Raw genomic sequence first — 26253 nt, 5'->3', positions numbered from 1 at the left:
CTAACATGAACTAATAACGAGCAATTCATCGGTGATATCTTTGTTAATGTTAACTAATAAAAATACAACTGTTCATTGTTAGTTCGTTTTAGCTCAGGTCCAATAAATAATATTAACAGATACAATATTTTAATAATTTGTAATAATACATTAAGAAATCAAAATTTAAATGTACATTAATAAATGTTATAGAAGTATTTTTATTGTTAGTTCATGGTAACTAATCTCATTAACTAATGTTAGTGTAAAGTTTAACCCAAAATGCTTAAAAATCAACATTGAAATTTTGAAATAATATTAATATATTTATCTTACAATTTCAATAATGTAATTGTTTAAATTAACAGAAAGAATAATAAGTTTCGCAAGTATTTTCATTATTAATTCAAATTAACTAATGCAGTTAACTAATGACAGCATATTGTAAAGTGTTACCCAAAATACTTAGAAATCAACATTTAAATTTTGAAATAATATTAACAGATGCAACTTTTGATTTTAATAATGTATTAGTACAATTTTAAATTAGCATTAACTAAGCTTAATAAATGTTAACACACAAAAACGTATTGTAAATGTTTGCCAAAAAATACTCATAAATCAACCCTGAATTCTGAATATTTAAAAGACGTTGAAAGAATATCGCAGTATCTATGTAGATTAAATTTGCAAAATAAAAAAAAATAATAAAAATTGACATTGAACAAACGCAGAAATGCCAGCTGGGTAAAAAAAAAAGCTCACATCCTGTTTTGATGGTGTGATTAGGTCAAACACAATCACCATGTCAAATGATACACACTCGTGGCTCATGTATGCAAGAGCTAAACACATTAAACGTCTCAAACTGGGTTACCTCCTCAGAGGTCTGTGGGTGTTATCTGAACTCAGGCTCATTACAAACGACAATTAAAATCTATCATCTACAAACACATGATTTTACCAGGTGCAGTTATTTATTTCATGCTATTTATGGTTACATAGTTTATTTTGAAAAAGCACATCCTCATTCATGAATTTGATTGGATTAGCATCTGCATGAACAGCACAATGCCTCTAATTAGGAGAGATGAACGGGCTCGTGTTTCCCAAGCCTCTTTAACACAATATCACATGATGATCATCCGGCCAATCACGTGGGAGGAAGTCAGATCCTCACCAGCTGCAAGTCATCAGTGAGTGACAGTTCAGAATGAAATACTAACAAACTGCACAGGATAACCTGTATACTACTTAAAGGAATAGTTCACCTAAAAAAGAAGAAATGTGTCTCTGCATCAGTGTCTCAGCAATGGATGCTCTGCAGTGAATGGTTGCCGTCAGAATAAGAGTCCAAACAGCTGATAAAAACATCACAATAATCCACACCACTCCAGTCCATTAGTTAACATCTGGAGAAGACAAAAGCTGAAACAAATCCATCAAGACGTGTTTTAACTAAAATCCGAGTCCATAATCCACAATAAAGTCCATCTCCTGCTGTCTCTCACATCAAAAACCAGCCACATATTTGTTTAGCGCTGATTTGGACTGTTTTGGCTTGTAAGCGCTGCTTGATCTGTGCAGATTCCTCTCCTGATTCAGACCAGACCAGTTTTTCACTGGAGGACGCGTTATTATGGATTGTGGACTATTACTCTTTTACATCTTAATGCTGGATTTGTTTCAGCTTTTGTGTTCTCCAGATGTTAACTGATGGACTGGAGTGGTGTGGATTATTGTGATGTTTTTATCAGCTGTTTGGACTCTCATTCTGACGGCACCCATTCACTGCAGAGCATCCATTGCTGAGACACTGATGCAGAGACACATTTCTTCTTTTTTAGGTGAAACAAACTCATCTACATCTTGGATGGCCTGAGGGTGAGAACATTTTCATTTTTGGTTGTACTATTCCTTTAAGAGAAATGGAAGGTCAAGTCGAGTGCATTGCATTCTGGGATATAGTTTCTCATGCAGTTAGTCTGAACTCCATTGTGAACATAACTAATACATTTCACAGATCCTAATTACTGTCAAGCTCAAATGAATCCACAAAGGATCCTCACACATAATCTCAGCGCTGTGGATCGTGTTGTAATCCTGTTTCATACTCAGAAGCGTTCAAAGCCCAGCAGACTACAGCTGCATTCTGTCAGTCAAATTAAACACTCGCGGTCCTCTACTCTGAAACGAAGACTAATAAAACAGACGCATGCATTTCAAGTTATAATTGAAAACTTTTTTAAAAGCAGCATGTGAAACCGTATGCGATGACAAATGTATATATCTATGTAAAAGAGCAGTATGCAACAGTCACATGATCTCATATGTGCATCTTTAATTCTGTGCGAGTCCAATTATCACCTTTGAAATAAAAATGATAAATGCAAAAAATTGTGAACTTTAAAGTAATGCATTTGCTAAAATTCTAGTAAAGGATTTTTAAAAATTATTGTTTTATCATCTTAATTACATTATTTTATTAATTATCACCTTTGAAATAAAAATGAGAGGTGCAAATGCAAAAGCAAAAAAAAAAAACAATTTTAATTTAGTGTAAAAATTCATTAACTTTTGGCAACAATGAGTCAAGAAACTGATGTTAAACATTATTCACTTTTTTTTAATTTAGTGTAAAAATGCATTATAAATCCAAACTACTCAAAAAATGTACACAAAATGTGCTAAAATTATAGGTGATCATTTTCGCTGTTCATTTGTCACATTGTTCGGAAGTCACATACAAAAAATAGCGAGCAAAAAACATTTTTAATTTAGTGTAAAAATGCATTAACCTTTAGCAATCTGATCAAACAACAAGCCGAGAAACTGATGTTAAACTGTAGCCAGTACAGACACTGGAAGGTCACATGAAGTGCACTGCATTGTGGGATACATCTTACACTGTGTGCTCTGTTTCAAATGGCATATTTGGGCAAACACAGAAGGCACGCATACAGAAAATGTGCACACTGCATACTACAGAAATAGTCCTAGTATTATTCTCCATATATAGTGATCTTCCTCCAGTGAGAAGTACTGTATTCTGCAGTGTGTGTGAGAGTGTTTCTACACGACTTCTCCAGAGAAAAACACCATCCGTCTCTCTGCGGGCTGCTGGGAATAAAAGAGCACTCTGACACCTGCTTAGTGTGTTTCTGTATTTATGGAGAGGAGCTCTGTCTCCATCGCTCGTCTTTAATTGGGAAAGTCACCTCGGTCTCCTGCGGGGGTTTGGAGAGAGCAGCCGCTCTGCTCCTTTACTCTACTAATGTCAACTTTAGTGTTTACTAATGCAGGAGAGTCCCGCCCCAGAGAGAGAGAGAGAGAGAGAGAGACAAAGGAGGCGGATCTCTCTATCCAGCTCATTCTTCTGGACTCTCTCTTTCATGAATGTGTGTTACAGTGAACGATTCAAGCACCTGCTCAAAATACTGTCAACATCACGAACACAGACAAGATCATCAGTGTATTCTGCTTCTGATAATCTTATTTCAGAAATAATTTGACAGGCACTTTATTACTGTGACACATGGGGGAGTTCTTCTGAACGAATCACATGCAATTAAACAAAGAAGACAGATTACAGACAAATAATCCATTCAAACAATGCTAATTTAATTCATCTGCTTTGAATAATTGATATTTATGACATTAAGAAATTTTACATTGCTAATTAATTTAGTTTTACATAACGCGACACGCACACTCGTTCGTCACACGGTCTGGGAATAAATGAGAGGAAGGAAGTGACTGCGAGGCGCCACTGGAAAAACAGAATAAAACTACTAATTAATATTTCACCAACAAACAAAGTGAGTCTGCCTCAGGACTCTCTCACACACACACACACACACACACGCATTTCCTGCTACATTTGATCACCTGAGGAAAACACACTCCCGATGAGAACAAACAGAACAAACTCTTCCTCCTAATGTTTTGTTTGAGGTCTGAGAGACCACCGCACACTTTTAATAACTCAGAAACTCAGATCATTTTCGCTGAAGTATCAATCTGATGCTTCAAAACATTCTGATCTTATGAGAATTGATTATAAATGAAACCTGATTACTTTTCAAACATTGTTCCTGTTTTGTTCATCTCAAACATAACATAACAATAAATATAGATAACATGTGAAGTAAGAATAAATATAAGATGTAAAACAAGAATAAAAACAAAATGTAAAAAGAATATCTAAAATAATAATAAATGTAAATAAAATGTTTTATATAAACGTTTTAATAAAAAAATAATAATAATTGAAGTTGAAGCAAGAATAAATATAAATAAGATATAAAAAAGATGAATTTAGATAAGAATAAATACAATTTGCATGCTGGTGTATAATCTGTAGAAATGCTCTCCTGTTATATCTTGCTATCATGTTATCTTGTGCTTTTCAGAGGAAAATTACTTAAATTCATTATTTCAAGAACATTTATAAGGATAAATAACAGGTTATTTTAAAATGAGCATTATAATTTTCTAAGAATCACGTCTGATTATGGTCAGGTGAAGCAGAAACCAGCTTTATCACACAGAGCTTCCTCAAAACCGATTAGTTGACTAGTTGTTTTTAAAATATTTCATTTTCAGACATAAATCAAGGCATAAAGTGAATCTAAACAGGACATGAGGGCCAAATCAAAAAATGATGCACATGCTGAAAATAAATAATCAAATGATGCTGGGCTTCTTCTGTTAGACAGATTGAAGTGTGTGTGTGTGTGTGTGTGTGTGTGTTAAAGGCTGAACGGATCCAAAGTCACAGACAGATGGAAACGTCACCATCAGTTTTTCTTTGATATCAGTTCACACGTCCTGAACAAACACAGCGCCCCTTTAATCAACCTGCATATACATAAATCATCCTCACTGTGACGGCGGTGTGTGTTTGATTAATATCTCATCTCCCAAATGAGACTCTCTAAAACTGAGTGTAACAGCAGCAAATGATACTGTTTTCAAACAGGTTTCCTGAACCCATCCACGCCATTGGTCAGTCAAATAGATTGTCCCGCCTCCAAACTCACTCCATTGGTTGAGACAGAAGCTGGCATTTTTAGCTTTAAAACACTTAGTCATATTAAGAAGTCTACAAGTTCAGTGCAATCTTTAATCACTTCATGGGCCTTAAAACAAATCTAAATTATCAAAAAAAAATATGCTGGTTTATAAAGATTACAAACTTATTAAAAGAGAAAATGCAAAGATGGAAGTGACAGTGAAAAAACCTCCTGCTCCCTTCAGAGGGTCGTTGGCACACACACACACACACACACACACACACACACACACACACACACACACACACACACACACACACACACACACACACACTGCCCATGTTTACAGGATGCTGATCATAGCAAGAAGCCACCTGCTCACTTTGTATCATGAAGAGGAGAGAAAAAAATAGGACAAAGCCGACAGAACAACATGAACAACACAACGAACATGCCGGCTGTGTCTCAAAACCAAGCAAACTGCCTTACTTGACATCATTTTTAGGCATTAAATGGGCTTTTCACACTTTAAATGAATCCTGAGGTGTCAGATTTCAAGATGCCACACTGTATATTAAAACCAATGAATAACACACACACACGTTTGATGTTTGTTTTTGTGAAAAGTGGGGACATCCCATAGGCGTAATGGTTTTTATACTGAACAAACTGTATGTGCTGTTGCCCTACACCTACCCTACACCTAAACTTAGCCCTCACAGGAGACTTTGCATTTCTACTTTCCCAAAAAACTCACTCTGTATGATTTATAAGTGTTTTGAAAAGTGGGGACATGGAGCAATGTCCTGAAAAGTCACCTTCACCTTGTAATACCTGTGTCATTATACACATTTATGTCCTCATTTGTCACAAAAGCACACAAACACACACAAGCTTTCAATAGATTTTTTTTTTTTTTTTTTTGAAATTTATACTTTTATTAATCAGTGGTGCATTAAATTGATAAAAAGTGACAGTAAAGACATTTATAATGTTATGAAATATTTATATTTCAAATAAATGTTCTTTTGAACTTTCTGTTCATCTGTGAATCCTGAAAAATAAAATGTGTCACAGTTTCCACAAAAATATTGAGCAGCACAACTGTGTTCCACATTGCTAATAATCAGAAATGTTTGTTGAGCAGTAAATCAGCATATTAGAATGATTTCTGAAGATCATGTGACACTGAAGACTGGAGTAATGATGCTGAAAATACAGCTTTGATCACAGAAATAAATTACATTTTAACATAAATTCACATAGAAAACAGTTATTTTAAATTGTAATAATATTTCACAATTTTCTACTATGTTTTGGTCAAATAAATGCAGCAAAAACACATTGAAAGGTTATCTTACACCTTTCCTTTAGTCAATGCTTCATCAGTCCCTCCCACACAGCGTTAAAAATACCCTCTGATCTGAGATCAGTTTAACTCTGTGTTTAACACAGTGACACTAAAGACTCAGATCAGTGTTCACCGTTCACCAGTGTGACGCTTTCGCTTGCTGTTCACTCCCAAATCACCAATGAGATCACTTTATATCTCAACCGTGTCTCCTGAGAAATCAGATTAAATGAAGAGCAACAGGAGCTGAAGTCTCCAGCGTCTGAGAAAAACACCCCAGTAATCTCAAAATTAGAGATCGGTTTTAGTAATATATTTTTCACATATTTTTATAAATGTCTTCACAGTCACTTTTGATCAGTTTAATGCATCTTTGCTGAATAAAAGTATTAATTTCTTTAAAATAAACTTTGGAACAGTAGTGTATTCTTATCATCCTATCTCCTAGACTCATTATGTATGTATAAATTCTGTAAAGTACACAAATAAATCCTCATAGCTGGTTGGTTGCAGTCGGTCAGCGTTTCTCATATCAAAGACCCTGCAAAGGGCCAATTAATGCTAAATCTGGATCTCAGGGAGGTTTATTTCTGGTTCAGAGTAATGAAATACATCAGCACTTTCACTCTCGGGTTTGAGGGGAAACACTCAGGTGACCCCTGCCTGGCCGAGGTCAGCAGAGGTCAAAGGTCATGACCTGGCCCGGAATGTTGAGACAGAATTTAGAACTGCTTTTTAAAAAAAATGTTTTTTGAAGTTGAAAATAAAGATTATTGGAGAACATTTTTTTTTTTTTTAATTTCATGTTTAATTCATGTGTCACATGCCATTTCTTTGTAATTATTTGTTCAATTTGTGAAAATTAAATTGAGTGAAAATTGTTTCAAAGTAAATCCAAGTATGAGTGAAACGCTAGAGTTAGATGGTTTCTTGAGTTCCTAGTACAGTGCAATAAAGAATTAACGACTACACAGAAACATCTAGCATGCAATAAATGTTATGTATGAGGATCCATTAGAAGTTTTTGATAAAGACGTGTAGCGCTGGATCTTCGACTCTTGGCCACACATCAGGATTTCTAATAAGGCTCTAATGGCAGCGCTGGGGAAGATTATTACTTTTTTATTAAAGAGAATTGCTGCAGCATTAAGAAGCATGTGCTCCACTTTGATTTCTAAGAAACGGCCGTGTAAAAGTTTCTGGCACAGATCTGGAAGGCAGCTGCTCGCACGTTTGCAGAATTAGCATTTTTATCTTATTTTAAATCGCAGCAAAGTGCGGTCTCTGCTGAAACAGTTGATGTTTTGCTGTGTTATGAATGCGTGCTGCAGTGTTGATCTGCGCTCTGTTTGCTCTGCTGCAGTGTGTAATGAGAGTCGTCCCAGAGCTTTGATTAATGACTTTCATTTGCCAAACTCCAATCGCGGTGGAAGACGCACTATAAAGCTGTCGAGGAGCAACAAGACAATATGCAAGCGACAGATGTACGTGTCAATCAAAACGGTCCTTTACACAGAATACACTGCAAAATTGATTTCCTCACTCCAGTTTTTCATCATTTTCCAGTACAAATATTTAAACTTGAGAAGCAAAATGACTTTTGATACATTTTGTTTTCTGTAAATTTTATCAAATTTAAGTGAGTTTGTGTAAAAAAGTTTTTTTAAGCTTTTGAATTAAGTTTCTTTTTCTGACCCCATTGACAGATTCTTTTCTTGTTTTAAACTCACTAAATAAAAAAATTCAGAAAACAAGACTCAAGTCTTTTGTTATCATTATCGTTAACTAAAACCATAAAAAATGTTAGTAGAAATAAAAATGCTAGCTGAAATAAAATAAAAACATTAGCCAAAGCAACATTTCTCAAATTTCATTTAGTTTAACTTGACGTTCTAAAATAACAAAAACTGAAATAAAAATGAATAAAAAGTATATTGACATATTTAACAAAAAACTATAATTCATAAAAATGACCAAAAATTATATTATCTTTATATATGAAAAAATGTATCAGCATATATAATGTACACATTATTTTTTATATGTATGTATACATATAACATTATACAATTAACAATTTTATATGTTGATACTGAATATGCTGACATACTATCAGGGTTATTATAGTTTATTAAAACTAAAACTATATAAAAACATTTCATTATTTAAAATAAAATAAACATGAACATAAACATTTACTTCAGGTAGTTGCCGAGGTGACATTTCTCAATTAAATTTAGTTTATCTTGCATATAAAATAACTAAAAATAACATAACATAAAATAAATAAATGCATATTGCTGAGATAAAAGCAGATATCACTTTACATTCAAACTATGTTTTATTGTGAATATGAGATTGATCTGAAGAATCAGATGCACGTAACACACTCGCTCAGTCCATCTCTCTCTCATAATACTCTACTCCACATAATACACAGTTTTATATTAAATATTATTAGGAATATTAAATATCACTGTGTCTTGGTGGAAGAGCCTTAATATTATTTCCATTCTTCACACACAATCAATTCTCACTAACGAAGAACACAGACTATAAATTGACTTCTTAAGATGCGTCTGAATCCACCAGAAATCAGTCTGAAGTTGGCTGGGCCAAACGTGACACGTCTCTGGCTGTCGAGCTCCTGTGTGCTGGATGAAGATCAATAAGCAGCAGCAGAGGAGAAGGACTGAATATAAAGAGACCATCGATCCACACGAGTCACATCAGGCCTTCAGAGCCACGAGAGACGGACGGGTTTCATCCAGAGCGCAACACACTGCTAGAGCGCGAGTGCAAACGCAACCGCTAGACGATATTTGCACTACGATAACAAAATAATCATTGAAAATATACATATACATTCAATAAAATGTGTTGATATAGTGTTTGTTTAGTATCATTGAGATATAGCTTTTATTAAGTTTGTGAATTAGTTTTTATATTTATATATCTTTAGTTTTCATTTGAATTTTAAAGTTAATTTGAATTTTTGTCATTTTTAGTAGTTCTTGGTTTTTGGAAAATATGTCTATATAGTTTGTTATTAATTTTTTTTTTTTTGGTGGTATTTTAGCAGTTTTGGAGCTGTTTTCATTTTAAATTGTTAGTAATTTTAAAGTTTTAGTAATTTTGTGTTTTGTCTTTTTTAGTATATATAGTCAATATTTAATTTTATTTGTAGTTATTTTGGAAGGCCAGCAATGAAACTAAATTAAAATGAGAAATATTTCCTTTTTATATTTTATTTTGTTTCAGTTAATAATAAATAAAAATGTATTATTTTATTTAGATTTTAATAAAGTAAAAATATTTGTTTAAGTTGACCTTAATATTATTTATTTATATTTATATACAGAATATATATATATATCACGCCAATAGAATATAATATATTTATTCACATATAAAACGTTTTCTCCATGTTACATCATTATGCCATTATTGAATCAGTAATTCATTTGATTCATTCATATATACTGATTGATTCACTTAGTAATGAAGCAAGTGACTGACTTTACGAAAGAGTCATTGTATAATTAATTCTACCAATTCGTTCAAACACATGGATGAATTCAGCAATGAAACAAGTGACTGATTCTGACTGAGTCATTAATTCAAACGATTCGTTCAAAACTAATTTGATCACATGCACACATACATTAAATTGAATCAATACAGAGCCAAGCTTTTTCTGATGTTTGCTCTCTAGAGGTCCGCTCTCTAAATTCTCTGGACAGCATTCATAACCACAGCGAATCTGCATTTAACGAGCGCGCAGCTCAATGGTGCTGTATGACAGAACATGCCCACTCCAATCATTAGGTCCAAAACGCTCATTACATGAGGTTCAGATGTTATGAATGAGGATGAAATTAGAAAATCATTACCACTGATTCATACTGATACAATCAGAGAGATCAGCTCCAGGAAAATGAGCTTGCCTTATTCAGTTTGTGTGATAAATATTCAATGATTTATATTCCAATAGATCTCCCTCATAAATATTTATGAGGAATAATGCCTGGGAAATGGAAGCAAATTTTTCAGGAGTTTGGAGAACTCATATGATATTGCATTCGAAATAAACGACCAAAGCACAGATTTAATCAAAAATTACTCACTGCCAGGCAAATAATTTCCTCAGTACTAACAGAGAGAAAGATATAATTCTATCAAGTTAAAAGGAGAAGAATATATGAGTGCTTAAAGTCATAAAGATCAGAACATTATTTGAATATTAAAGTGAATTATCTTAAACAACTAATGGGATTTTGTTTCCCAGATTCACTTGTTCTAGAGCAAAGAGAGAGCTAGGGGTCTGTGGAAAAGTCTTCAAAGTGTACAAATAAAAATAATAATAAAAGTAAGCTTAAACAAATGAATAAATAAATAAAAAAAAAAGATTCAAATAAAGTTAATAAAAATTGAATATAAATAAATAATGTTCATTCATAATCATAAACATCATTTATAGACCGTTCATGGAACATTCTACTTCATCTAACATTCATCTAAAGTTTTTAAAATGTTGCTACTTATTTTAGAACGTTCAGAGAACATTCAAGAGTAACATTCCCACGATGTTGCAGAATTGAATGTTCTCTTCACATTACCAATAAACGTTTGAAAAAAAAACTGGGCGTTCAGCAAACATTCAGGAATAATGTTTTCATAACTTAATGGCAATGTTAGCAAAACAATCTTAGAGCATGTTTTGGTTTTGCATTATTTATCCTTCGCAGTTTGGCTGCAAGATGACTTAGTTGATTAATACCTGCCAAGCAAACATAGAAAAGCCATTTTGCTTTCTTAAACGTCATATGTGACCCTGGACCACAAAACCAGTCTCAAGTGTCAATTTTTCTAAATTGAGATTTCTACATCATCTGAAAGCTGAATAAATACTCTTTCCATTGAAGTATGGTTTGTTAGGACAGGACAATATTTGGCTGAGATACAACTATTTGAAAATCTGGAATCTGAGGGTGCAAAAAAATCTAAATATTGAGAAAATCTCCTTTAAAGTTGTTCAAATGAAGTTCTTAGCTATGCATATTACTAATCAAAAATGAAGTTTTGATATATTTACGGCAGGAAATTTAAAAAATATCTTCATGGAACATGATCTTAATATCCTAATGATTTTTGGCATAAAAGTAAAATTGATAATTTTGACCCATACAATGTATTTTTGGCTATTGCTACAAATATCCCCCAGTGACTTAAGACTTGTGCTCCAGGGACACATATTGTAAGTGGCTGGCAATTTTATTTTTGAAAATCTGTGATATCAACCCAGCTAACAGCGAAGGTTCTCACAACTTTTACTAATGATTATAAAGTGTTAGGACAACATGTTCTTAAAGTAATGTTTATGTAATGTTTTTAACTTAATATTTGATATACATTCTCATAATGTTAGAGCAACATTCTCAGAATATACTTCTGATGTTATTTGTTCTAGATAAACGTTCTCATAATGTTGAGAAAACGTACTTAAAACAACACTCTCAAAACATCCTTATGATGTTATTTGTACTTGAACATTCTGAGAAAAGTTGTGTAACCTTTAAATAACGTTCTATAATCACAACAAGAAAACTGAACATTTCAACATTTTAAAACAATGTCCCCACAACTATTTATAACCTAAATTTATTACCTGGGAAGTAGAATTGCTGCAGTATTAAACCAGGTACTTTTATTACAAAAGTAAAAAAGTTATCCCTCTCTGAATGAAATTATAGAGAAAAACATATTTCCAGAATAACTAAAGCACACATGCTGAAGACAGTCAGTCAAATGCATACGTGACTTTTAACACACAAGATGTTTGAGAGCATGTTCAAATAAATCTCTGCCAGCGTTTAGCCCGTCTGACAGCAGCCGTTCCTCCACATGTCTTTCATCCAACCCACGGCCCTCCATCAGGTCCTCCTCAATCAGACGAGCTATTCATCCCAGCGCTTCATCTTTTCATCTCTTTATCTTTCCCAGGGCCCTGGGAAGAACAGGCTATATTCATTTCCTAATTGCCGTGCTCAAACTCAGCATTCAGCGCTCTATTTCTGTCACAGATGCTGAGGAGATCTTTGACATGCTGTGTGAGAGATGCGACGTTAAGGGAGAGGATCTGAGATTCCCAAAGAGCTCCGAGAGGATCCTGACACTGTTTCGACCGAGGAAAACCGAAGCGAGTCAATATATGGCATGGATAGACTCACTTTACACGCACAAAGAGAAATAAATAAGGTCCAGTGAGTTTAAGTGAACATTTTAAGCAACTCATTTTACTTCAGTAAGACTTGACTAACTGTAAAAAGCAATAACCTGCATGTTAAACTCCATCTAAAATTATTTTAAACTACATTTTTAATGGTTATATAATTCTTTATTTAGTATTTTATTTGTTTTATTTTTCAGTGTGACATGCTACATCTAAATTGACATCCAAATTGTTTTAAACAACATTTTTATAATCAATTGTATTTATTTTATAGTGTAAAATGTTATACTCGGTCTAAAAGTATTGTAAATTACATTTTTTAATTTTTACATCATTTTTTAATTTATTTTATTTTTTGGATTTTAGATTGATTTTATTTTACAATTAATCTAGATTTTTATAATTTATTTGATTATTTCTTTATTTTATTTTAGTGTGTAGTGTTAAGTGTTTTAGTGTTACCTTCTATACTCCATCTAAAATTATTTTAAACTGCATTTTAAGGGTTCTGTAATATTCTTCACATTTAATTTTATTTTACAGTGTGACATGCTATACTCCTTCTAAAATTATTTTAAACTACATTTTATAATGCTTGCAGAATTTCTATTTTGTATCATTTCTATTTTTCTATTAGATTTTATTAATGTTATATTTGAGCTTATTTTATTTTACAGTGTGACATACTACACTAATTGAACCCATAACATATTTTGTTGGTATCAATGAATGTCTTTCGGTTGATTCAGTGATGTTAAATAATAAGTTTGTTTTGAATAAAACCAGTTAAGAGAGATGTTACCAATTTTAGGTCACTATTTTGTTTATAACATGTTTATAACATGTGAGCTGAATATTACACTTTTTTTTTTAATTTACACATAGAAGTCTTAAAGATACAGTAGCAAAAGTAAAAAAATTTGGTCAGAGAGGTGATGGAAAGTGATGAAAAACCATATTAGGCTTTATGGAGCAAAAGAAAACTTGACTACAACTGGACTTCCAGGGAAAAATAATGCCATAAAAGTGTAAGGCCACTGAGGCCATTTCTAGTAAAGAAACAGAGTAGATAATAAAAAGCAGTGCTGGACTGACAGGTGAGATGAGATAAACGTGTGCGGCACATTTCACACAGATTATCAGATCGGGCAGATCTGACACAGACTCGCTTTCCTGCTCTATTCAGACAGAAAGAATAGACTTTGTGCTCGACGTTTCAGTCCATTTCCTCAAAGGCAGGAGAGAATAAGAGAACAAGAACAAGAAAGTGGAGATGACAGCTGTGAATGAGGAAAATAAGAGCAGAAAATACTGAGACAAGCATATAACGTAAGAGAGAGAGAGATGGATATACAGATGGATAGATAGATAGATAAATTCATGCATCTCTCTCTCTCTCTCTCTCGTTTAGGAGGGAAGCAACATCCTCCTGTGAGAAACAGCACTTAGTATGATATACATGCATAAAATATCCCAACAGAAGAAGGCTTTTCTCTGCCGTCACACTAACACACTTACAGCAAGAATCACTGTCATGGTCTACAATCCGCCTCGCTCCGTTAACCCAGCGCTTTATAATAAATGCTCTCAGTCATCAGAGCAGTTAGTGTAAATGTCCAGACACGTCGAGTCGTGGTGTAAGTCATCACTGAACACTCGCTTTCATTCACAGCAAATCACTGGGGATGCTGATGAAAAGATCTCTATATCACAATATCAGAAACTGACCAAAAACGTGCGTCATATAAAGGACCAAACCTACAAAAATGATAAAATAATAAATAAATGTTTAAATAAATATGGAAATAAATATATACAACAATACATAAATAATTAATAAACTAAAGAATAAAACATGAAATTTAAAAATAAAAAATAAAGTTTAAAATAAATACTGAAAATATTAAATAAAGGGAAAACAAATTGTATTACAATTACAAATAAGTAATACAACTTGAATGACAATGTAATTAAAGATTTATTTTATAAGTAATTTATTCCTTCATTACATATTCCTTAACATAGCATACAGTAAACTAAACCAGGAATAAAATATAAAATAAATGTATAAATATGGAAATAAATACATGTGGGGAAAAAATAAATGTATAAATAAATAAACAAATAAAAATTTTAATTAAAGATTAAAACACAAATTTAAAAATAAAAATAATGAAAATAATAAATAAATTAAAAATGAATTAATTACTAAATGTAATTAAAATTAAGTGCATTTAATTTATCATACATTCCTTTATTCATTTTACAAATGTTATAAATATTGATTTATTTATTTGTTTACTTGTTTTACAAACAAACAAACAAAAATTAAGTTTCATTTACTTTTTATTTCGCAGGTTTGGTCCTCCAGAATTGCATAAATAAATAAATTAGTAAATAAATAAATAAATAAAATAAGTTTTGTTTTACTGCCTTTCATTTTTGCAGGTTTGGTCCTCCAAAAATTAAAAAATAATAAATGTATAAATAAATATAAAAATAATTGCTTTTTATTTTTGCAGGGTTGGTCCTCCAGTCTCAGCATGTTGTTTTAAATGCATCTACCAATTGGTGTTGTGTATGTCAGCAGGCCCTCTAACGACGTGTAATGACACAATAAGCTTAAACGGCCCTTGAGGACGAAGGAAAGAGCGGGACATCTGTGACTGTCACAGCCTGGAAAATAAAGCTCCTTCCGCAATCGATTCTGCTCAGAAATCTTACCGTGACATTTTGTGAATCATGAGAATATGTTCGTTATCAGTGAGCTCATGTTTCTGCTGGCGTGACACACGCAGCCATATTGTGTCTCCAGCTTCAACCGATATTTACTGTGTGTGCGCGGACGCTTAGCAAACACTGCACACCAGCGACGGCAACTTAGCCACATGATTAATGCGAGTCTAAGCTGCTTAGCACAGACCCATCTGGATCTACTGTTTACGGCGTGACTCTCAGATGCCCTGCCCCCTTGGGGGCGGAGTAAAAGTGAGGGGGCGGGGCTGTGAGAACAGATAATCCTCTGTAATCAGGTTCTTTGCACTATTAAGGCCCAGCGGCCCATTGCATAATTTGTGCGATCCAGTGTGAGATGCTGATATGACAGCAGGGAAGCCCTGCATGCGAGGATCTGATAGTATTATTGCAGTGGATGTTTCGTTTACAGATATGAGGATGGGCCTGGGATTATGGGTAGGGATACAGGAGTGCAGGTGCCTGCAGGTGAACGCGTGTCGTTACTTAAGTCTTGAAAACACAACAGATCTGACATGCTCAATAATGCTCTTAGAAACACACACACATATACAATAAATATCCAATAAAAATAGTGTGTGTGTGTATAACTAATGCTACTTATTGCTATTTCTATTCTTTTTATTGCTATTGCTATTATATTGTTGTTATTATCATAATCTATAGCAATATCCAGGGTGACCGCGTGTTTTGAGTTTGAGCTCCATCAAATTGATTATTTATCATCTATTTTCTATCTTAAAAACAATTTTATACACTATCATTTTCGTTTCTATAACGTGTGAATATATCCCCTACAGCATTCTAAAACAAAACCAATCAGAGCGCCTTGTTATCACTAGTTTTATTTTGATTTCTCGAGTCTGCTATTAGCTTATAGCTCGTTAGCATCGGCAGCGTGGCTGCCGCTAATCACGCTTACATTGCTAATACTCTATTCACACACATTACCATTGTTTCACTGTTACTTGCTTAAATGGCGGATTTGTGTCTACCTTTGAGTGCAGGTGAGGACACATTCGAGCTGCATTCAGTGCAGCTGGAGCTGGAGGCCGTGGAGAAGCAGGCCCAGCTGAGAGAGCGGAGAGCCGTGCTGGAAACATCCCGGGCTGACGCTCACAAGTCCGGGGTAAGTATACAGCACACTGCTAACACTCCCACCACCTCTACTCTGTGTGTTTCTCTGCACAGACCCTGTGCACCCAGGACGCGATCTTCCCAGATGTCCTTCACTCCGGCGCCGGGACGCCACGGACCCTGGGTGTACCATCAGCGGAAGATGCGAGCCAGGCCACGGGCGACGACCTCTCCCTCTCCGCCGCCTCCGGTCTTCGAGATCTCCACCCGGAACCGCTTCGCTCCCCTCCGCGAGACGGAACGCGATGCTGTGATCGTCGGAGACTCCATCGTCCGGCACGTCCGTGCTACGTTAGCTGTAGGTAAAGTGCACACTCACTTTTTCCCCGGTGCTCGTGTTCTTGATGTTTCTGCGCAGATACCCGCGATCCTGAAGGGCGATGAGAGCATCGGTGCTGTCGTGCTGCACGCGGGGGTTAACGACACCAAGCTGCGGCAGACGGAGACACTGAAGAGGGACTTCAGGAGCCTGATCGAGACGGTACGCAGCACATCGCCCGCGACGACGATCATCGTGTCAGGACCGCTTTCCACATATCGACGAGGACACGAAAGGTTCAGTAGACTTTTTGCTTTAAACAAATGGTTATTGTCATGGTGTAAAGAACAGAAACTGCTCTTTGTTAATAATTGGAATCTTCAAATAGTTGTATCTCTGCCAAATATTGTCCTATCATAACAAACCATACATCAATGGAAAGATGATTTATTCAGCTTTCAGATGATGTACAAATCTCAATTTCGAAAAATTGACCCTTATGACTGGTTTTGTGGTCCAGGGTCACATATATGCAATGCATCAACTGAAAATATTGCTGATATACTGCTGAAAATCAATATTATTATTAAATGTATTATTTATTAACACTGAATTGACATCTTAAAAAGTTCAGGGCTCCAGACAAAAAAAATAAAATCAGGGAGCCATTGGCTCCAATAAGAAAAAAACTTAGGTGCAAATTATTTTTTTTAGGTGCCACAGAATAAACGTGTTTTATTTATTTATGTTTTTACATTTGAACATTTCAATCATACTGTCATGTGTTTATGTCTCATCTTTTCTTGACTTTATCAGCATTTTAATCCATCTTGTAGGTGAACTGGGAACTAAGGTTCACTTAAAGTGAGAACTAAATGTCTTTTCCACTTGAAATATAGTCACAAAGAATTGTTTATTACACAGAATCCAGTATCATGGACCATAAGCATCACTTGGCCACTGAGTGTAGTTTGGGCTTCTCCTCAATGCATGCTATAAATCTTGTCATATGTCTTTCACACATTCACTCTGTTTTTCTTCATTAGTAAAATGCAATTTTATAGGAGCAGTTGAATCATGTAGACAACAGGTTAAGTAAAAATATGAATATGCAATAGCGCATAAATATAGTAAAATGGTCCTCTTTATAGTTATTTTTCTATCTGACTGATGAGTTTATGGACACCGAATGGTTATTCTGAGGTAAATGTATTGTTACATTGGCATTGTTTACAAGCTTTACACTTTTTCCGCAGTTTGAAACACTGAATGAGCTTTTACGCGAGACATTTCAAGTTGTACTGTAGGCTCTCTTATAAAATAGCCTACCTTTTGATGTTAAATGTTCATGTATCTGTTAAATGTATTAAATATTACATATATTATTAAGAACACCCCAGTTTCATCTGAAAAGTAGCTGGAGGTTTTTAAATGATCCTCATTTGCCCCATCAGCCTCCTAAAGGAGTCAAATAATCAAATATAGAGTGGATAATTACCTCCTGTTCATCACTCATCGCCATGGCAATCAAGAGTCTCCTTCAGTCCTAATATAACTCAGCCGCGTCATTCATGAAGACGCCCCACAGACACCTGAATCCACTGAAACCCACTTCTGACCCATATCAGCATCTACATGCAACTTATTTATGGAAAACATCTGTCTTGCCCTGTTTGGGTGATGCAACCTGTCAAATTTGTGTTCTATGTCACTCACAGGTGTTCAGGTCATTCTAGCTTTTTTTTTGTTTTAATTATTTTAAAATATATATATTTATATTGAATTGACATCTTTAAATGTTATTTAAATAGTGTAATATATATAATTTATATGTAAATTGAAATTTATAACATTTAAAATGACAAATGTATTTCCAACATTTTGCATAATACATTAAAAATATATATTATTAATTAAAAAATAATACATTTTCTGTGTTCGTTTTAATTATAGTCAAGGTTTTTTAGTAAGGTTCTTTTTTAGTATGTCTATATAGTTTTTATTTATTATTAATTATGTAACCTGTGAAATTAGTATTCTTTATTCTGTCAACATTTTGTAGCCTATAAAATGTGAAAATATAAAAAAATAAATGATTTATTTTAGAAATATTTAAAAAAAATATTATCTATTTTAATAATCTAATAATTATTGTTAATTTAGTATCATTAAGATACTACTGTAGTTTTTATTAATATTTTGAATTTAGTTGAGTTTTTATTTTCATGTTCTTTTGAATAATTTTTCAAATTATACTAGTTTTGTTGCATTTTTGTGATTCTTATTAGTTGTTTTTAAAATATGTGTATATGGTTTTAATTAATTTAATTTTAGTACATTATGATAAACTAAATGTTACCTTGGAAACTAGCTGAAATAAATTTATTTTATATTTTTATATTTATTTTACATTAGTTAATGTATGTTTAAAATCTTTATTTATATATAAGTAACTTTTGATTGGTTTTATTTGTAGTAAACTGTAAAAGTCCGGATTGCATCAGATGAGGCAGAAATCTCTTGCTAATTCAGATTCAGCTGTTTTCAACAGAAATTCACCACAGATCATCTGAGAACCTGCATCACAAATCAGCTTTATTATATATAAATATATAGTATATATAGTAAAATATTCTTTATATATTTTATATATACACATTTATGTATTTTATATATACTTTATATATAAAATATACACTATAAATGAAATAATTTAAAAAATAATTATAATCAACAAGAAAAGTTGCACAAGAAAATGTTAAATGACTGCACTGTAACCGATTTCTGTAATTTGAACAGTATTTTACTGTAAGATACTGTAAAACGTACATACAGTATTTTACTGTAAACGGCAAAGGATTGTGGGAAAATATATGTATTTTACAGTAAGCTACTGTAAATTTGCCTGTGAAAAACTGACCAATGGCAAGGGATAATTCTTTTGCTTACTCTTTGGTGGAAGCAGCAGTAAAGGGACAAAAGAGAAACGTAACACTGTTAACTGGACAAAAAGGTTAGTATATTATTTGTGTTTTATGCAAAACTGAGATATTTTAAGATGTTTTAACTTGTTAACAGCAAACTAACATTATTCATCGTGTTTTTCATGTCGGGAATTTGACTGTTAGTGTATTTATTTGTTTTTGCTTTTCAGTATGTGTATGTTTTGCCATGAAACAAAGTGCCCAGGGGACTGTGGTGATGCCCTTTTTTCAGATAGTTCATCCTAGAGATCAAGACTTGTAATTTGTATTTTTAAAAAGAAAATGTTCAAAAACTAAAAATAATATTATCAGAACTAATGTTCATGAGTTATTGTGATTTTTATGGGGTTGAGGTGGTGAAAATCATGGATTACAGTGCTGTACCACAATTTGATTGTTTTTTACCGGTCAAAAATGTTGAAACTACATGAAAATAAACACCACAGCACTGATACTGTAAATGAAAATACGGATAATAATATTGTAAATGAAAATACGGTAATAATACTGTAACCGTTTTTACAGTAACTTACTGGCATCCAGTTGCCAGTAAGTTACTGTAAAATGTACAGCAATCTTTTTACAGTGTGGCATATGAAGCTCAACCTGGATAATAAATGGAAATAAATATCTATCAAGTGATGTTTTTGCTTTTAAAGATAATTAATGATGAAATATATTTCATAAGAGCCGCTTGGCAGAGTTTGTCCCTCGTCGAGTCGCAGCACCTTTAAAATTCTGCTTGGATAATCAAGAAAAGTTCTGCGAGTTCCCTTTGCTGCTTTATTAAAGCAGAGTTTGCTCGAGGCGTGTTTAAATGGCTTTAGAGTATCAATTACTGCAGTCTGATCTCGGTATATTGAGACTCAAACAAGAAGAGCTCCATTAGCTTCCCCAAACAGATCAGGAATGAAGACGAGGTGAGAAACGCAGCGCTTTGTTTGTTCAAACTCATTTCTCTTGTTCATATAAAGTTTTGGTGCTCGAATGGTTAAGAAAAGTTATGCAACATGTGAAATGTGCTCTGAAATGTTGTTATCTAATGGAGCTTTTCCACTGCGTGGTACGACTCGGCTCGGCACGGTTCAGAACGGCTCAGTTCGGCTCGGTTTGCATTTCTACTGCAGTTTAGTTTAGTAACGGTACGGCTCGCTTGGAACCTCGGCCGAGGTGGTACTAAAAAAGTACCAGGTACCAGGTATTGTTCCCAGTGGAAACCCCCCCAAAAGTAAGCTGTACTGAACCGTACCGTGCTGTACCATGCAGTGGAAAACCACCGTAATACAAACACATTCAGATATTATCTGCATAACAGCATGAGTGTGTTTCTCAATGAATACCGCACCGAAAATATTACAATCACAGCTTGAAGTCGATGGATCTAAATCATGAAAATCCAGCCAAGCATTCAGGGCAAAATCTGTATGTATGAAATATGCATTGGATGAATGTGAATGTGTTTCTTGACACAGGTGAAGAGCAGAAGGAGGCAGAGATCTCAGACTGAACCTGCCGCACTGAGACGGGTGTAATTTTAACCTTGTCTGCAAGATTTCACGCGTTTTCTGTGAAATCTCACACTTTAGGGCCTCCGACGGGTGTGTGCTTAATTGGTGCTTGTACAAGATGCAGAAAGTGATCTTCATATTATCTGTGAGAACAAACATCACTCTCACGTTCAGTCCCAGCTCACAAAACTCACATAAAACACATGAAACATTCAACATGCTGACGTCATCACTGCTGATCGCAAGAATATCTGGCTGGGAAAAAAACAACAACACATACACACACACACAACCCAAACGTGCGCACAAACACACACACACACACACACAAACACACACATATAAACACACACACACACACAAACACACGTGACCCTGGAGCATAAAACTAGTCATAAGGGTCTATTTTTTTTTTTATTGACTAGATAAATAATCTTTCCATTGATGTATGGTTTGTTTTGATCGGACAATATTTGTCTGAGATACAACTATTTGAAAATCTGGAATCTGAGGGTGCAAAAAAATCTAAATATTGAGAAAATCTCCTTTAAAGTTGTTCAAATGAAGTCCTTAGCAATGCATATTACTAATCAAAAATTAAGTTTTGATATATTTACGGTAGGAAATGTACAAAATATCTTCATGGAACATGATCTTTACTTAATATCCTAATAATTTTTGTCATAAAAGAAAAATGTATAATTTTGATTCCAGACAATGTATTGTTGGCTATTGCTACAAATATATCTGTGTTACTCATGACTGCTTTTGTGCTGCAGGGTCACATTTATACATGAAAATATTTTTAAAAGCATACAGTTTTATAATGTACACATTGTTTTATTTTCTTATAATTCATTATAAATTAATGTAATTTCATTATATTACTTAGTTACATTTTGTAACTTAATTGTAACAGTATTTTGTATGACATTTTATAATGTTTGCATCATACAAAAGTATTAAATATGATAAAAATATTACAATATTTAACATTTTTACAACTAAAACCTTCAGTCACCCAGTACATTTACTAACTCTAATTCACTAAAATTCATGATTATGACATCACAATCATTTTAATTTTTTTTTCTTTATTTTATATTTTTTATATTACTTATTTTAAAAAATGTAACAAATGTACAATTTTTTTGTTACATTCATATAAATTTGTATGAGATTTATTTTTTTATTTATGCAATTATTAAATTAAATATAACTGCATAAATTAAATAATGTATATTCATAAAATTATTTTTATAGTTTTATTTTATCACCATCAATTTTTACAAATTATATATATTTTTATTGAATGAAATGTTTATTTTTGTTCTATTTTATATTTTGTATGATGTTTTGTTTTATACAGTTTTATGCATAAAAATTATGTATATTAATAAAGTTTATTTTTATTTTTATAATATTTTGTATGAGTTTGTAACATTATAATGTAAACATCATATACATTATTATGAAAATATAATAATAACTATTCTAAATATTATAATAAAAAATTCTACAATAATTAAAACATTCACAACTAAAAACGAGAAAATCTACTTAAAACTACACAAACAACTCATTCAGTAATCATGATTATAACATCACAGACATGAGCTTATCAGCAAGTAAACCGTACTGAGCTAGTTAAAGAAAGTTAAACTACTGCAACTAGTTAAATAATAATCCAATGTGATGACAGTCATTTGAAGGAAACTCTATTGCTCCCTTGAGTACTGGAGTTTGTTTCTGTCACGATAATGTGAGAATGCATATTAAGTATATATAGCGGTACAAATGATTCTGGTCATAGGGTCAGAAAAGGGTGGGAATGCCGAATGACGGTTAAACATTAAGCTAGGGCCAGTTGCATAAACAGTCACTATGTTAAGACTGTGTCTTAAGAACTAGTTTAACCAACTAGCAGTTGACCAAGAGGTAATTAGTCTTACTTTTATGATTCAAATTGGGCCACTCCGCTTTGTAATCAACTTTAAAAAGTTATGACCAGTCTTTAAGAAAAAAACTAGATAACTAAATTTTTAAGACTAGTCAAAGAAGTTTATGCAACTGACCCCAGAGCTCTGTTTGTATCTGCTGCACAGTAACCGTGTTTGGACACAGTCAGACGAGTCTCAGCGTCTGTCAACTCGAAGCAGAGGTGAAAATAGCCAAGAAAACTCCAGAGAGCGGCAGCGTCTCACAGCTCCGGAGACCAACACACCCTGCCTCCTTGGTATTCAGACATTACAAAGATGAAACCCAAAGCCGGACCCTGGAATAGCCCTGCCACTCCAGATCCCGAAACACGAGAGCGGGACGCTCACTAGAGACGGGGACTCCTGAACGCCTGAGTCACACACACACACACACACACACACACACACACACTCTCAGGACACGAGTGTTATCCGTCGATTAGATCCTGCCTGTTTACTGTCTCTGGAAATAACTGTTGACACAAATTTCACTCTTGCTTGTGAAATGTTGCAGCTGCCGCAGATTAAAAATAACCCTGAGTGCAGATGCTCTGAGAAACCAGAGTGCTTAAAATGCACAAAAACACAAAGGTGATAAAACAGAAGCACATCTGAGTTCATGATAATCACAGCAGAGAAAAATCACTCAGACGTCTTAATTGTTATTCTAATAGCTTATTTTTATACAATACATATTTTAATAAATTGTATTATATTTTATGACATTATATTGTGTGTGTATATATATAAAACAAATATTTGAAGTTTGTTGGGTTTTAAAATATGAAGCTACATATAGTTAGAAATTCATTAAAAAAAAAAAATGCTTTTTTAAATTTAATAAAAAAATTTTATTATAATGTTATACATTTTGAAATTCTTTATGATATTTTATGACATTATATTGTATAAAGATGAAAAATAGCACTGTCACATTTTTCAAACAAAAATTTCATGAAGTTGTTGGGTTTCAAAATATGAATTTCTGTCATTTTTATTTGATTACTATTTTTATAATATTTTATATAATTATTTTTACACTATAACATCTTTTACGATATATATATATATATATATATATATATATACACACACACACACACACACACACACACACACACACACACACACACACACACACAATTAACAAACATTTGTGATATAATACTTTTTTATATTAAATTATTTTACATTATATTTTTATAACATTACTCTTTGTAAAATTACATAATGTATACATAATACAAAATATTATAAAATATGTTAAATTATAATATATGTGACCACCCCACATATAGTTTGGGTCACAAATTAAATTCTTTGTATATATTTCATTTTTATTTATGTTTATTTCTATATATATATATAAGTTTTATTTAAATTACTTAAAATGTATTATAACGAGTTTAACACTGAACAGTTCAGCTGCATTTTCTGAATTCTGGGTGTCAGTTGAGAGACTTGAGTTACTGTGACGACTGCAGCGCATCCGCAGACGACAAAGAGGACCGTGAAAGCAACCACCAACTCTTGTCTCTCTCATTTACTACTAAGCTGAGAACTGCTTACAGTCTTCCCGACTGCCTGGGACCTGTAACACACACACACACACACACACACACACACATACATATATATATATATATATATATTTATTTATTTCAAAATGACACAAAAAACTAGGTTAGAAAAGTGGAGTTGTCTCTTGGTTTGATATTTTGTATCTAATGCAATGAAACTGAGACATTTTTAAATGTGACCTACATGTCCACAAGTGTAAAAATATATTCATATATACTTTATAATAGAACATTATTTTCCTGAGCCATGAAAGAGCAACCGCTAAGCAATACTGTTTTATTCATGAATGTAGTGTGTGTGAGTGTTTCTGGATCAGTTTTGCAGCTTTAGATCAGAATGTTGTTTTTTTACTCTTTGTGTTGCAGTAAAGAGCGTTATATCGCCGTGGCTCGACTTATAAGATCTTGTGCTGAAAAAATCCAGCAGATTTTAAAGACAAACACACACTATTTTACTGAGAATTAATGAGTGCTCAGAGAACTTACAGAGATTAAACACTCTTAAAGAGCAAGAGAGATTCAGCTCTTCACTTCTTCTCGTCTGGACAGCAGAACCAGAGAGGGATCAAAAGTCATGTGATTGACCATGTGACCACAGCTGGTGGCCAGACGGCCGATTAGAGGAGACGACCCTCTCCTCCACTTCCAGACAACACACACACAAACAAACAAACTGCTGTTAAATGAGCTGTGAGATCTTCAGCCGGAGAGTTTCTCAGCAGCACATTTCTGATGATACGCAGCATTAAAGTCAAAGTGTTTAATTAACACACACACACACACACACAAACACAAACACAAACACACATATATATATATATATATATATAAATTCTGTCAAAGTTTATAAAATCAGCATAGTGTCACAGTCTTGTGAACGTATTCATGTTCACATTATTATTATGGCTATATAATAACTTTAAAGATCAAATTTTTGTTAAATTACAAATAAAAGATAAAGAATTGAAAATTAATTAATTAAAAATCGTATTTTAGTAAATAAAGTTTTGACTGCAGAGTTGGACAATTAATCAAATTAAAACAGAAATCACGACATGGCTATGTATATGTCACGGTGCACACACGAGGACGATACAAGAACACAGAGATGAGGCGTAAACTCAAATGAACAGTCTTTAGACGTCAGGGCAAGACAAGGCAAGGCTGACACAGACAGGAACACCGGGGAGTAACGAGTAGACCAGACCAAATCAAACAATGGACAGGACTATAAATACACAGGATAATCACACATAATTAGACAAACACAGCTGGACAAGAATTAACTAATAATCACACTAGATGAGGACAGGAAACAAACCAAATATGGAAACATGAGGCGGGAACACATGACACACACGACAGAGGTCTGACAGTATATATTGTGGCGGGAAGAGCAAACGACAGACACAGTGGGTGTGGATTATTTATTAAACAAAATAATAAAATAAAGTGTCCAAAAGGGGTTAAAGTGT

At 33.4% G+C, this 26253-nt stretch overlaps 1 protein-coding gene across 1 annotated transcript in view; it reads right to left on the bottom strand.

The window, feature by feature from the left end:
• The window catches only part of LOC306851794 (immunoglobulin superfamily member 11-like), a 93854-nt gene that overhangs the window by 17081 nt on the left and 50520 nt on the right, over nucleotides 1-26253 (bottom strand). The window lies entirely within an intron of this gene.

The sequence above is a fragment of the Barbus barbus genome (assembly GCF_936440315.1).
Source record: "Barbus barbus genome assembly, chromosome: 31".
NCBI classification, from domain to species: domain Eukaryota; kingdom Metazoa; phylum Chordata; class Actinopteri; order Cypriniformes; family Cyprinidae; genus Barbus; species Barbus barbus.
Note: the sequence above shows the minus strand (reverse complement) of the source record. Positions and strands in the feature narration are given on the sequence as shown.